Below are 12,936 nucleotides of genomic sequence, written 5' to 3' on the forward strand. Positions count from 1 at the left end.
CTTCTCTTCTAATTTCTAAATTAGGTTTTCTAAGAATTTGCCTATTTTATTGGTCTTCAAATAAGCAGCTTTGACTTAATAGATTAATTCTACTTCGGTTTACAATTTTAATAATTTTTTATTTTTATTCTTTTATACTACTACTTTTAGGTTTATTTTGATCTTTGCCTAGCTTCTTGAGATAAAAGTTTAGATAATTTATTTTTAGTCTTTCTTATTTATAGATGAACACAGCAGTATTATAAGTTTTCCTGAGTGTTCCTTAATCTTTATCTCATACAGTTTGATATCAAATATTTCATGATTTGTTAATAAAGACTGTATGATTTACAATTTTATTTTGCAGTAGCTTTTTGGATCAGAGTTTTAAATTTTCAAGTAGTTCTTTTTACTTTTATTTTTATCTTCTTTTTCTTCTTTATGTTTTCTTTTTTCTTGTTCTTCTAATTTTATATCAATATGGTCATCAGAATGACTGTATAATTTCTTCAAATTTGTTTAAATTACTAAATCTTTACTTTGTTTTAAATTACTAAATCTTTACTTTGATTTATTTTGTTCTGTAGGCCATATAAATAATTGATGGTAATAATTTGAAATTTTCTACTAATATAATAAATTTGTCAGTGTCTCATATTGTTTTAAAAAAATTTTTTGCTTTATGAATTTTGAGACTGCTTTATTAGGTGCGTTCGAGTTTAGAATTGCAGTATTTCAAAGATGTGGATATTTTATCATGATGTTCTGCTTTTCTCTGTCTCTCCTAATGCTCTTAATATTTAAATCTATTTTGTCTGATTTTGACATAGTTTCCAAACATATTTTTAAAATTAAAATGTAGTTGACTGTTCAGCTTATTTTTTTGTTAATATTTACCTGGCATTTCATTTTATTTTTTCTAGTTTTATTTAATAGACTATTAGTTGCTCATATTTACATTGTACAATTCAATGAGTTTTTTTAAATTATAGTTGACATACAATAATGTATTAGTTTCAGTTTTACAGCATAGTGATTTGAGATCTATATAACTCACAAAGTGATCACTCTACTAAACCTAATACCCTTCTTCTCCCTTAAATATTTATTACAACATTGTTAACTATTTTACTTATGCTACATTTTATTTCTCCATGTCTATTTTGTAACTATCCTTTTGTACTTCTTAATACCTTTGCCTTATTTCACTGTCATTCCACTCCCTTTCCATCTAATAGCCTTCAAAATATTCTCTGTATCTGAGTTTGTTCCAGTTGTTGTTGCTGTTGTTTATTTCGTTCTTTAGATTCCACATGTATGTGAAATCATGCGATATTTGTCTTTATCTGACTTACTTTATTCAGCACAATACCCTCTAGGTCCATCAAGGCAATATCTTATTGCATCCTCTTTCTTTTAGTCTGTGTGTGTCTTTTAATCTGAAGTGAGTCTCACGTAGGCAGCATATGTAGGGGTCTTGTTTTCTTATCTATTCAGCCACTCTATCTTTTGGTTGGAGCACTTAATTCTTTTTCATTTGAGTTACTTGTTGATAGATATGTAGTTATTACCATTCTTTATTCATGTTTTAAAATATTTTTTACAGTTTTATTTAATGAATATTAATTTCCTTGCAGAAAACATAGAATTTCTACCAATTAAATAATACTCTAATAAGAAAAAATGATGTATCTATACACACATAACCTTGTTCAACAAAGGTCTTCTCTTTGTAGATCTAAACTTATGAATAGGTCAAAACTGGCAGTATCTTCTGTTTATTATGGGTAGATTTCCCATTTTACAAATAAACCTCTTACCTATGGGGAGAGGTTTAGGGTTTTAGAATGTCTTGGTTTATATTTCCTGACACAGGAGGGGCAGAATTCCCTTGCTATCTATTAAAAGACATAAACTTGCAGCTTCAGGACACTCTGCAGGGGTACTTTTCTATTCCAGAATTAAATACATATAAAACAAAGACATCGTGCACATAGAATAATTCCCCGGTAACCACATACGCCTTCCAATCTTATCAAACTATAATTTACTTATTGTTCTTCAATTAAAATGTTCTAATTCTTGTCTCTTTACTATCCTTTCCTTCTTTTTTCCCTCCCAGTTTCTCTCATCTGGAATCTTACATAAACTTCTATCTAAATATTACCATTTTAAGGGTCAGACAAAGTCCCATTTCAACACTAAAGGACAAAATATTCCCTGACTATTTTACTCTATGGTAATCTAGGCTCTGACCTTCTTAATTTTTAGCAAGCATTTGGCTTTAATCTTTTTTTTTTTTTTTGCTACCTAATACTGTTACTTAGTTTTCCACAAGTTTTTGACTTATTTGCCAATTAGATTGTAAGCTCCTTAAAGGCAGATTCTTATATTGTTTTTCCTATATTCCTCATGCCACCTGCAAGTAGATGCTCTACATGTCCTGATTTTATAAAGTAACATGGTCAATCCAAATATGACCCAACATGTACATTTAGTGTTCTTTGCGGATTTTCTAAACCAATCTATGTTCTTTGCATAAACATGGATTTTCTGCTAGCCCAATAAATTTTTTGGTATCAGAACTTGTCAGCTGACTCTGTGTCTCAGCCACAGGACTGCAGTTGTTCTTCCTGTGGGAACTCAATTTCAAGGTCATAAAAAAATTTGAATCATCCTTCTGATTTTTCTCCAAAAGTTCATCCATGATTCTCTTCTTTTTGGCAAGTTCCTTGTCATTTAGTTTAGGTCTTCCTCAGGATCAATGATTGTTTCTCGTTGAATTTGTTCCATTGTTTCTGCCAAACTCTGCCCCGACAAGTAACCTCATAAAAAACTGAACAACTTCTCTAGCTGCCTCAGGGACACTTGTTCTGGGTAACTCTTGTGTCATGAATTGTTCTTTAATTGTTCAGCAGCTCTGTTGCAATCTGATAACTTTGAAAAGTTTTGGACTGGCATGATGCACTGGAGACTTTTCCCCTTCACTTCATTCTCATAGATTAAGATAACAGCTGGAGGCTGGAACCTAATTCCACATTTCTTGGCAGTGCACACCATTTTCACATACACTTCAGGGTAAATCAGAGGAAATCTGATGAAAATGTTAGTTACATAATGACTTCCTGGAAGTAGAGGTGGAGACCAGGAGCTGGGCCAGCTGGCTCCCAGGGCAGCGTGTGGGGATCAAGGTAAGGCTCTTTATTCATGTTTTCAATACACATATTTTTCTTCTTAAAGAAGTCTCTCTGACATTTCCTGTAATATTGGTTTGGTGATAGTGAGCTCCTTTAGTTTTTCTTGTCTGTCCTTCAACTCTGAATAATAGCTTTGCTGGATAAAATATTCTTGGTTGTAGATCCTGGATTTTCATCACTTTGAATATTTTGTGTTAAACCCTTCTTGTCTTGTAAAGTTTCTTTTGAGAAATCAGCTGCCGGTCTTATGGGTGTTTCCTTGTAGTTAACTAGCTGCTTTGTCTTGTTGCTTTTAAGATTCTCTCTTTGTATTTAACCTTTGGCATTTTAATTATGATGTGTCTTGGTGTGGACCTCCTTGGGTTCATTTTTATGGGGACTCTCTGAGCTTCCTGAGGTTGTATGTCTATTTATTTCATTAGATTAGGGAAATTTTCCATCTTTATTTCTTCAAATATATATTCAACTTCTCATTCTCCCTCTTCAAGTACCCCTATGACATGGATATTTTTACATTTAATTTTCTCCCATGGGCTCCTTAAATTATTATTATAGTCTTGGCTTCTTTTTCCTGGCCATTCTGATTGAATGTCCTTGGCTTCCCCATCCTCTATATCAGTGGTTCAATCCTCTTCATCTACTCTGTTGATTCATCTAAAATAATGTATTCTTCATTTCTGACTGGTTCCCTTTTATAATTTCCATTTCCATTTTTATGTGTGTGTGTGTGTTTTTTTTTTACCTCTTTGTTAAAGTTCTCACTGATTCATTTATACTTCTCCTAAGTTCATTGAGCATTTTTATAACCAGTGTTTTGAACTCTGCATCTGTTAGATTGCTTGACTCCATTATTCATGGAACTCTATTCTGTTCTCTCATGGTTTCTGCTTCTTTGTTTTCCCACGTTGGCTACCTTCCTGTGTCTGTTTCTACGTACTGAGCGAAGCTCTTAAGTCTCCCAGTATTATTAGTGTGGCTTTGTGTAGTACGTGTCCAGTGCCACAGCCCTATGAGAAGTTCAGCTACAGGCCAAGTTTAGCCCCAGCCTGTGCCACTCCGGGGCCACCTGTTAAGATTTAGCAAGCAGTCCACAGATGCTGTGCTTATAGTTGCCTCAAGATTTTATGCCAGAAACTGAGACCAGCTGTCACCAGTGTGGGTCTTGGAGCAGCTCAGCAAGAAGCATCAGACTTGCTGAGGATACAACTGAATGTGGCTTCAGTGGGGCCACAAGTTCAGGGAGGCAGAGTTTCAAGGAATCCTCCTGGTAGAGCGACCTCTGTTATCCAGTTTGATGACATCTCAGCTAAGGCAGTGCTGTACCCTCACATTGGGAAGGGCGAAGGCTTAACAGAGGAACAATGGATACTGCCAGCACTTGTGCCCAGCAGAAAGCCTCACCAATGGCCCTCACTCCAGCAACTCAATGTCTTCCTGTAAGTCCCTGGTGCCCCTGGAGCAGCTGATCTCATGTTGGCCCCTCTCTGGGAAAGTCCAGTTGCTGACATGGCCCCTTTAAGAGAAGTTTGAAGCTGCAGGCTGCAGCTGGCATGACCTCTGTCCCACTCAGCTGCTTGAGACTGGGCCACCTCGTGTCTTCGTTTCCTCCTACCTCCTAACGTCGTGTCTTCGTTTCCTCCTACCTCCTAACGTCGTGTCTTCGTTTCCTCCTACCTCCTAACGTTGCAAGGTGAGTTCTTATTTCTCTCTCTAGTTGTAGGGCTTCTGTTCATCTAGATTCCAGGCGACTCTGCTTGCTATTTGCTCCGTGTTTCTATCTTAACTTTGATTTGGTTGCAAGAGGGGATGAACAATGCCTCTATAATATACACTATTTTTGCCTGGGCTCCTGGCATTTTTTTTTATCCTTTATTTTTTTCAGCCTTTACCTGTCCTTAGCATACGACATACAAAGTTGTATGGCTTTCGGTGTAGAGCTGGATTATGTTTTTTGTTTTATTTCATCTCTAAATTCCACTTGATTGATGAATTTCACTCATTCTTGTACATTGTGATAGTGATATGTTTGAACTTACCTTTCACTTTCTACTTTTTAAATTTCTATTTAACCATATTTACTTGTGCTTCTTTTTCCTTTTTTTTTATTGCCACTGATTAGATGAAGTAAAGTTTTATAAGTTATTTTTATTACTTTATTTTCTCTCTGTGAGTTTGGATTTTATGTATTTATGTAATTTACATATTTTATTTTTGTTATTTTAACTAATCTTCAATGATATTTAACAATATGTATGGAATATAACAATGTCTATAAAGCTTGGCTCATGTTTTTGGGATATACAGGTGGGTGGGTAATGGAGAATGCAGGATGTCAATAATTGGAGTCTAAGAGTCTAAGCATCAGAGACATCCTGGTGTTTTCACAAGGTTTTAAGGTGAAAGAGGAGGAGAAGGAAGTAGACAAGAGAGGCAAAAAGAGCAAGCTGGGAAGCACAGAAGAGCGCAGAGTCTCAGAGGCAAAAATGCATTTTCCATTGAGACACAGTGTACGGACTTCCGTATGTGTGTGCGTGCACACACTTGTGTGCTATGCTAAGCAATGAGTACAGGGAGAGGCAGAGAAGGGGAAGGAAGCCAGAAAACACATCGGACAGTTAAACAAGGGCTCATTTTCACTTTACTTATTACTATCTCTTTACTTATTAATTATCTCTTTACTTATTACAGTAGAATTTGAAAGGAAATAAAGCAGTGAGGGGACTGACCAAATGAAGACTATTCCTGTCATAGTGGAAGAAAATGTTAGAGGCAGGATCAGAGTTGTGGGTTCCTTTCCAGAAGACAAATGGATCAGAGAAATTGAATTTACTTGGATCAGAAGTTATGGGTTGAAAGCAAATAGTAACCTAGACTGCTGTTGTTCAGAAATATCTCCTTTCACAATGAAAGCCCAAATGACATTATTTCTGAGACCCTTATCCTATGCTATTGGTATTCCATTTTGTATACTAGCTATCAGTATGAGAATCAATTTGTTTATGGTTACTAAAGAAATTTCAGGTCTCATCTCAATGTAATCTATACCCTGATTAAATTATAAACAGATTTCTGGAATTCAATAATGATAGTTCACATGGTATAGAAAAGTAGAATTCAAATAGAATATTCTCTCATACAGTGATGAGAGTACTAGTGACATATCAGCTTATGAGAAACAGACATGGTAAAATAAAATACCAGTATGTCTATTTCACTTCTTTCCACAAGTCAGAGTTATGAAATCTTTTCCTGAACTGACACTCGAAATGGAGTGAATTAGTGGGATTTAAAAAATACTGTGTTTTTCATTCTAAGTGTATCTTTTGTTCCTCTTAATACTAAAATCTCAGCACAAGCACTTTCAACCCCAAACAAAATGCAACCTTTCAGTTACATGTGCTATTTTTTCTAGCCTATTTCCTATCACAGTCTATGTTCTAGTGAATGTGAGAAGGGCTGGAACATGCCTTATGCCTATAAAACACCTTTGATAGGAAGTATAATTAAGAAGTGAGGAAATTATACTTATTTTCCTGGTATCATATGAAGACTGAAGGGATTTTTAAAAATACTATTTCATCATCTAAGTTAAATATTACCAGTAACCTCAGAACATCTATCGTTAGAGCTATGCACTAAATTAGAGAATATTGATATGCTAATGGAGGAAGTACAAATTTGAAACAAAGGCTACATGTGTATTTTATTGAAATAGTCTATTTCCCATGACTGTTTAGAAAATGCCAATTATATTTCAAAATCAAATAATTTGAAGTCATTTTGAAATACCAAGTTTTCTAATGCAGGTTTTGCTACCACCAGTTGAAGAGACCCTGGTCGTCATCATCTCCCTCCATCCTGTAGTCCCCGCTGTCTCAAAACTCACAGAGTTCCTTTCAGCTTGCTTCAAACTCACACTTGCTTTATTCTTAATTCTTTTCTCACTGCTGTTTCATATTTTCTGTCCACAGAAATTCCTCCAAATAGACTATCAAGACCCAAAGTTTGCCCTGAGATCCCACCTCAAGCTTTCATCCAGACATTAGGAATGTACACATAGGAGTCATAGCCACAGGCTCCCATGAGATGGTAGTTCCCTGATCAAGATGTGAGAGAATTTGTATACAATATTCATCTGCTGGTTGATTCTTCCTTGGTCCTCCTTGGGTAGGATTTGGTGTTATCCCTGCACTATCCTAACTGCACAAGCCCTCACTGGTCTCCAATGCTGCAGCTGGATGTCCAAATATCCGACACACAGCCATGACTTTGTGCTCTAAGGTGACAAAGACTTCAAATCATCAATCTATCTTTCATATGGTTGGATCAAGTTGGATTTATGAAAAAATCTCATGATTCACCATGGAGCCCTTTCATCTTGCTCAAGTTGTAAGGCAGGCTAATTTTAAGACAAAGTCACTATTAATCAGGAAAAATATGGAATTAAGAACATTCTAAACTCAAGAGTATCAGAAACATAATCAACTCCTGATAGGTGGGGAGGACTGTTTTGAAGGTTGGTTCAGGAGTTCCTCAAGTGTGCAGTCCTGGCCATGACAAACCTTGGTAGGAGAATGGGGTCAGAACGAGGAGGTTCTGCAGTGCCCCATATATCAGAGGCTACCTCCCACCAGGGAGGAGCACCCAGGAATAGGGTGCTGCAGATGGCCTGTCAGCAATCCTCTGGTGGGCCTATCCCATCAGCCAGCCTGTTTTTCTAGAATTTCAGATGCTTCCACCAAACCGCTCACTTCTCTCTCCTTCTGACCCCACTGCAGTCTATCACCTACCTAGGTCACCTGCTTCCAGTGGTATCTCTGCTTGCCCATTTAATCTCACATACCCACTAGCATTACTTTCCTGAAATACAAGTCATTGCAGTGCTCCTCATTGCCTGCAGACTAAAGTACCAACTTCTGGATGTCCGACCATCTTTCTCCACACATTCATAACCTATCACACTGATATAATCTTCATTTCCTGAGGGGTCTCTGCACTCTGATGCCTCTGGACCTTTGTGTAATAAGTTTCCTGAACCTGAAAAGCTCTTCTCTTCCCCATTACCATGATTACTAGATGTCATATTTGTCGAGACCTCTCTTTACTGCTCCCTTTTGTGTGATCCCTTCCCTGAGATCATCGGTTGGAGTTCAATGATTTTTTCTCTTTGTGTCTTCCCTGATTCTAAGCAAGTGGGGAACATTTCCTCTACACTATTTTTATGTATCCTATCTGGCCTTGAGTTATCTGTTGGAGTTTTATGTTATTTATCTTATTTCTCCAGCCAAATGAGGTTCTGGCTCCCGGTTCTGCTCTTGGATTGGGGCACTTGAAGAGAAGCCTATGCCTCTTTTGGATCTTTGCCTTTCTTTTTGCAGGGAATCCACTTGTTAGTAGCGGGGGCAGAAATTCAGAAGTACCTAACGCCTCAGTATTTTCAAACACAGGTTGCATTTATACTGTTTATAAGAACATTCTAAGCCCTTTCTTTCTTTCTTCTTGCTTTTGATGCCACCTAGATATGTGTCATCCCTTGGGAGGCCCCACAGTTGCCTATTCCTGGGCCCAAATTAGATTCATACATCATCTCCCTTCTTAGAATTACCATGTTATCCTGATATGAGGAAGGTCTGGGGTCTTGGATTAATTTCTTTGGTGCTTGAGCAGTCCTTCCTTGATGCAGAGCTTAATACCATTTGATATTCTTATAATTACTGGAAAAGCATATTATGATTGCATAATCAAAATTATATAAAGAAGCACACACTATTTTCAGTTTATTATACAAATACCAGTTGATTATTAATTGATTTTTTTTATTGTCCATGTAAATTGTTTCTATTTTTTAAATATGAACTTGCTTTTCCTTAATTCAAATCATTTCTAAAGAACCATTAGGCCTACCCATTTAGTGATAAGGTTTTTTTTTTTTTTAACTTTTCTTTGTGGAAATATTAAAACATGTATAAAAATAGAGAGAATATTATAGTGAACCCCCTATAATCATCACCCAGCTTCATCATTCATCCCCCAGATTACTTTGAAGCTAATCTCAGATATCTTTTCATCTGTAAATATTTTGGCATGTTCCTTTAACAGATAAGACAACTTTTAAAAACTCCACAATATCATACTTAAATATATTAACAAATTTTTAATATTAGATCTAAGTTTCTTGCAAAATGAGGTTGTAACACCCTTGTTACTAATGTGCCTATAGTTGCTAGAATCTTGAACACAGAAGTTGCTCAGCTTTCTATTGATTAATTGCTTAATCAATTAAATGATGCTTGGATCATTGGCTTTCTGGGTTATTACCAACACTTGTAGAACATAGCCCTGTGTTGTGATAATTTCTTCTTACTCATCTCATGATAGATGGTTTTAAAGGCCAGCACAATTCATGAACACTGTTCTAACTCAAAGTAGCAGTTAAGTGAACCAACCTTAAAGTCATATTGACAGGGATCTTAATGTGCCAATACCACTTTCAGATTTGTAGACTCAGCCAAGTTGTTAACTTTTCTAAGTCCAGTTTTCCTATAATAATCCTGTTTACCTCCTAGGCTTTTTGTGTGAACTAAATGAAATATCAAAATACAAGGCAACATTGGGTATCTAATAAGGGCTCAATAACTATTCTGTCTTCTTGTTTTTCATGTCTGCAAAGTCTTAATTTCCTCTTCTTTCACTTTAAATGCTGGAAGATTGAAAATGGCAACTAGCATATCATAAAATGACATAGGACCATTTAGAAAAAATGGAGAGGTATTTATATCTTAAGTCAGCACTATATTAACATCTATGATAGCCAATGATGCTGCATGTTCTCCAAATACAATTTTGTGGAAGTAATGGAGGTCATGCTAGGACATGATTTTGTCAAACTTCCTTGAGCCCCAAAGACGATCTTATCAAAAGCTCTTCTCTTTATTAATTCAGGCCACGTTCTGCCAGAAAGCTGCCTGAAAGCAATTTCTTTAATCAGGTCACCAAGTGTGACCCAAAAGAAACAACCTATCAAGATATCTGTCCAATTCTCAAAAGCCTGACCAAAGAAGCTTTCATGACATAAGTGAGAGAAAAGAAGAGCTTTTCAGAAACAACATTTGAGTCTATGGTGCAATGAAAGAGGTAGGATGCATCAGGCTCACTTCCAGATTTTCCTCTGGTTCGGTTTATCTAGATTTACAACCAGCCAGTGGGACAGTTTATCCAAAAGCTGTTAAGATGATTTGAGTTTCACACAGAGTTATAAAAATACAGTATAAGACTGATGTCTTTATTTTCTATGAAGTCTTGTCGGGGGGTGGGGGAAGAAAAGTAAATCCTGGCTCTACAAGTGTCATAATGGAAAAATATTCAGGTCTTTCTACAAAGAGCAGATAGTAAGGAAGGACAATCCTTCCCTGCCTTTTTTTCACATCTATTTGTAAGTTAGTCGAACTGTCATCTACTCACCAGTAAGTTCTTAAACATGAGCTATATGGAACAATCTCTTCCAATGCTGACAGTGTTCCTATGAAATCTTATTGCTTTTAGTAAACATCAAGTCAAATAAATTGATAAGGCTGTTGATAGAACTGAGGGTACAACAAGACTCACTAAATCAGAGACCAAGCAGAGTCACATGATTCTTAGCTCTTGCAGGGTGTACTAGTCAGACAGTAGATGCAATAATGCTGTGTAGTAAATGTTATAAAAATCTCAGCAACATAAAACAATAATAATTAATTTTTTATTTATTATGGGACTGCAGGTCAGTGAGAATAGCTTAGGTTCAAGCTGCTGGTGAGCTCTGGTTTCCTGCATCTGTTTCTCATCCTGGGACCAATGATGACTTGGGACATAATCTTCTCATGGTTGTTGCAGAAGTTCTATAAGAGTGAGAAGAAAACATGTAATGTCTCATAAGGTCTGTACTTTGAACACATACATTGTTACTTCTGCCCCATTTCATTGGCCACATAATATGGCCAAGTCTGACACCCATTGGGTGAGGAAGTGAAGTCCATTCACAATGCAAGGGTGGGAAGAAAACAAGAGTTGTGAGCAGAGAATACAGTTCACCATACAGAGTAACTAAGCAATGTCAGCACAGGAAGGTCAAGGTGAATCTTACTTTCTTGGCAACTCAGTGGCAAAATGGCCCACAATTGAGGTTGCGAATTTAAAATTCTGATTTAATCATCCTGAGGTGTAGACTAGCCTTATAAATACTGAAATACTTCCTCAGGAAATTCTGTTGCTCTGAGTGCCATCCCCTATCCCAAAGTATAAAAAACAATGCACTAGCTAGGCATTTTTATATCATGTAGTTAACTATAAGTAAATAGGCCATATTGAGAATTTTCCCAGGTGGCAATCTGGGAATTTTAGGTAACAAACAGAGCCTGTAGGAAACAAATAGAGAGGAAATAGAGTAATTTCCTCTCAATTCCTTAGAGTTATAGGGAAATAATAATGACTTGCATTTGAGTAGCACTTAAGAATTTCAAAGCAAGTCTACGTCTACAAACTTCATGACCCCTCATGTATCAGCTGGGGCAAATACTCTTATAGGAGAGCAGTGTACACCTAGAGAGATTCCATATGGCATGGCTATGCCTGGAAGCTGGACTTTCTCACTCCACACTGAAGGCAGTTTCTCTTCCCTCATCCTATCTCTTTAATGTGACAATAATGCAGTGATATTTTGAATTTAGATGTAAATGACATTTAGATTTTGATGTAAACTTCATGGCTTTTTCCCACAATTTTTAAAATAACATTTTCCTCCTAGAATGACAGTTATTGACAAAACCCCTGCTACTTAGTGGCTAATCAACCTCTGACTTGACTTTGTAACAAAGTGCTGTGGGTTATGTGGGCTGGGGCATCTAGTGCACGGTCTAGCACGTGGTTTTGGGAAGCCACTGCTTTAGTTTCTCCAGGGAGGAGGCATCCTAATTAGAGTGCAAGTGAAGGATCAGTAAGAACTGCACATTGTTTGAACATTTACTTTGCCAGGTTTTGGGGAAACAGAGCAACAAGAGGATTTTGTCCTTGTAAAACTTCAATCTAGTGAAATACACTGAAGTATAAAGAAATAATTTCAAAAAATGTGACAAGAGCTCTGTTGTCATTTTTTCCATAAATCATTTAATTGGCTTTTCCAGACAACTCTTAAAAGTAAGTGGTAATCCCATTTTACAGATGAGAAGATTGAGACTCATGAGTTCTTGTAACTTTTTTTTAAAAAACATCATGAATAGGTTTTATTTGTCACCATGAAAAGTCTGAATTTTAAACAAATCCTTGGACTGGGGGCTCATATCCATCAGCTTGTTCAACTTTAGCACCTGTCTTATTCCCAATAGCTTTTCCAGAACTGCTACCTTCACCATGAAGCAACATGAGTTTTCCCATTTCAAACTTGGGCTTCTTCAGCACTTATCTAAGAAAGAGATTACAGAGTGGATAAGTAGATTGGTAAGCCTTTTCTATGTCGTTTCCAATACTATCTAGAATCAGTTTATTGACCACTTCTTGCAAGTCATTTGTCTGCACCTCTCGGATTATGATTTCCATAATCTTCTTCCAGATTTGGCAGACCTGTTGATGCTGAGCATAAGAGGATTTCTGAATCTGATTGTTGCCTTTTTTTTTTTTTTAAGTAAAACCAACACAGAACAGACAAAGCAAATAACCATCAGTAGTCTTGACATCAACATGAGCTTCAATCATGGTTTATCATTTTTTGACCATAGAGCACATTTTG

General features: G+C 36.5%; 2 pseudogenes; both read right to left on the bottom strand.

The window, feature by feature from the left end:
- Positions 1-2,558: 2,558 nt before the first annotated feature.
- Positions 2,559-3,045, bottom strand: LOC105299231 (annotated as a pseudogene).
- A 9,416-nt stretch (positions 3,046-12,461) lies between these two features.
- LOC105299578 lies at positions 12,462-12,932 on the bottom strand (annotated as a pseudogene).
- Positions 12,933-12,936: the final 4 nt, after the last annotated feature.

Source organism: Pteropus vampyrus, unplaced genomic scaffold (assembly GCF_000151845.1).
Source record: "Pteropus vampyrus isolate Shadow unplaced genomic scaffold, Pvam_2.0 Scaffold7, whole genome shotgun sequence".
Lineage (NCBI taxonomy): Eukaryota > Metazoa > Chordata > Mammalia > Chiroptera > Pteropodidae > Pteropus > Pteropus vampyrus.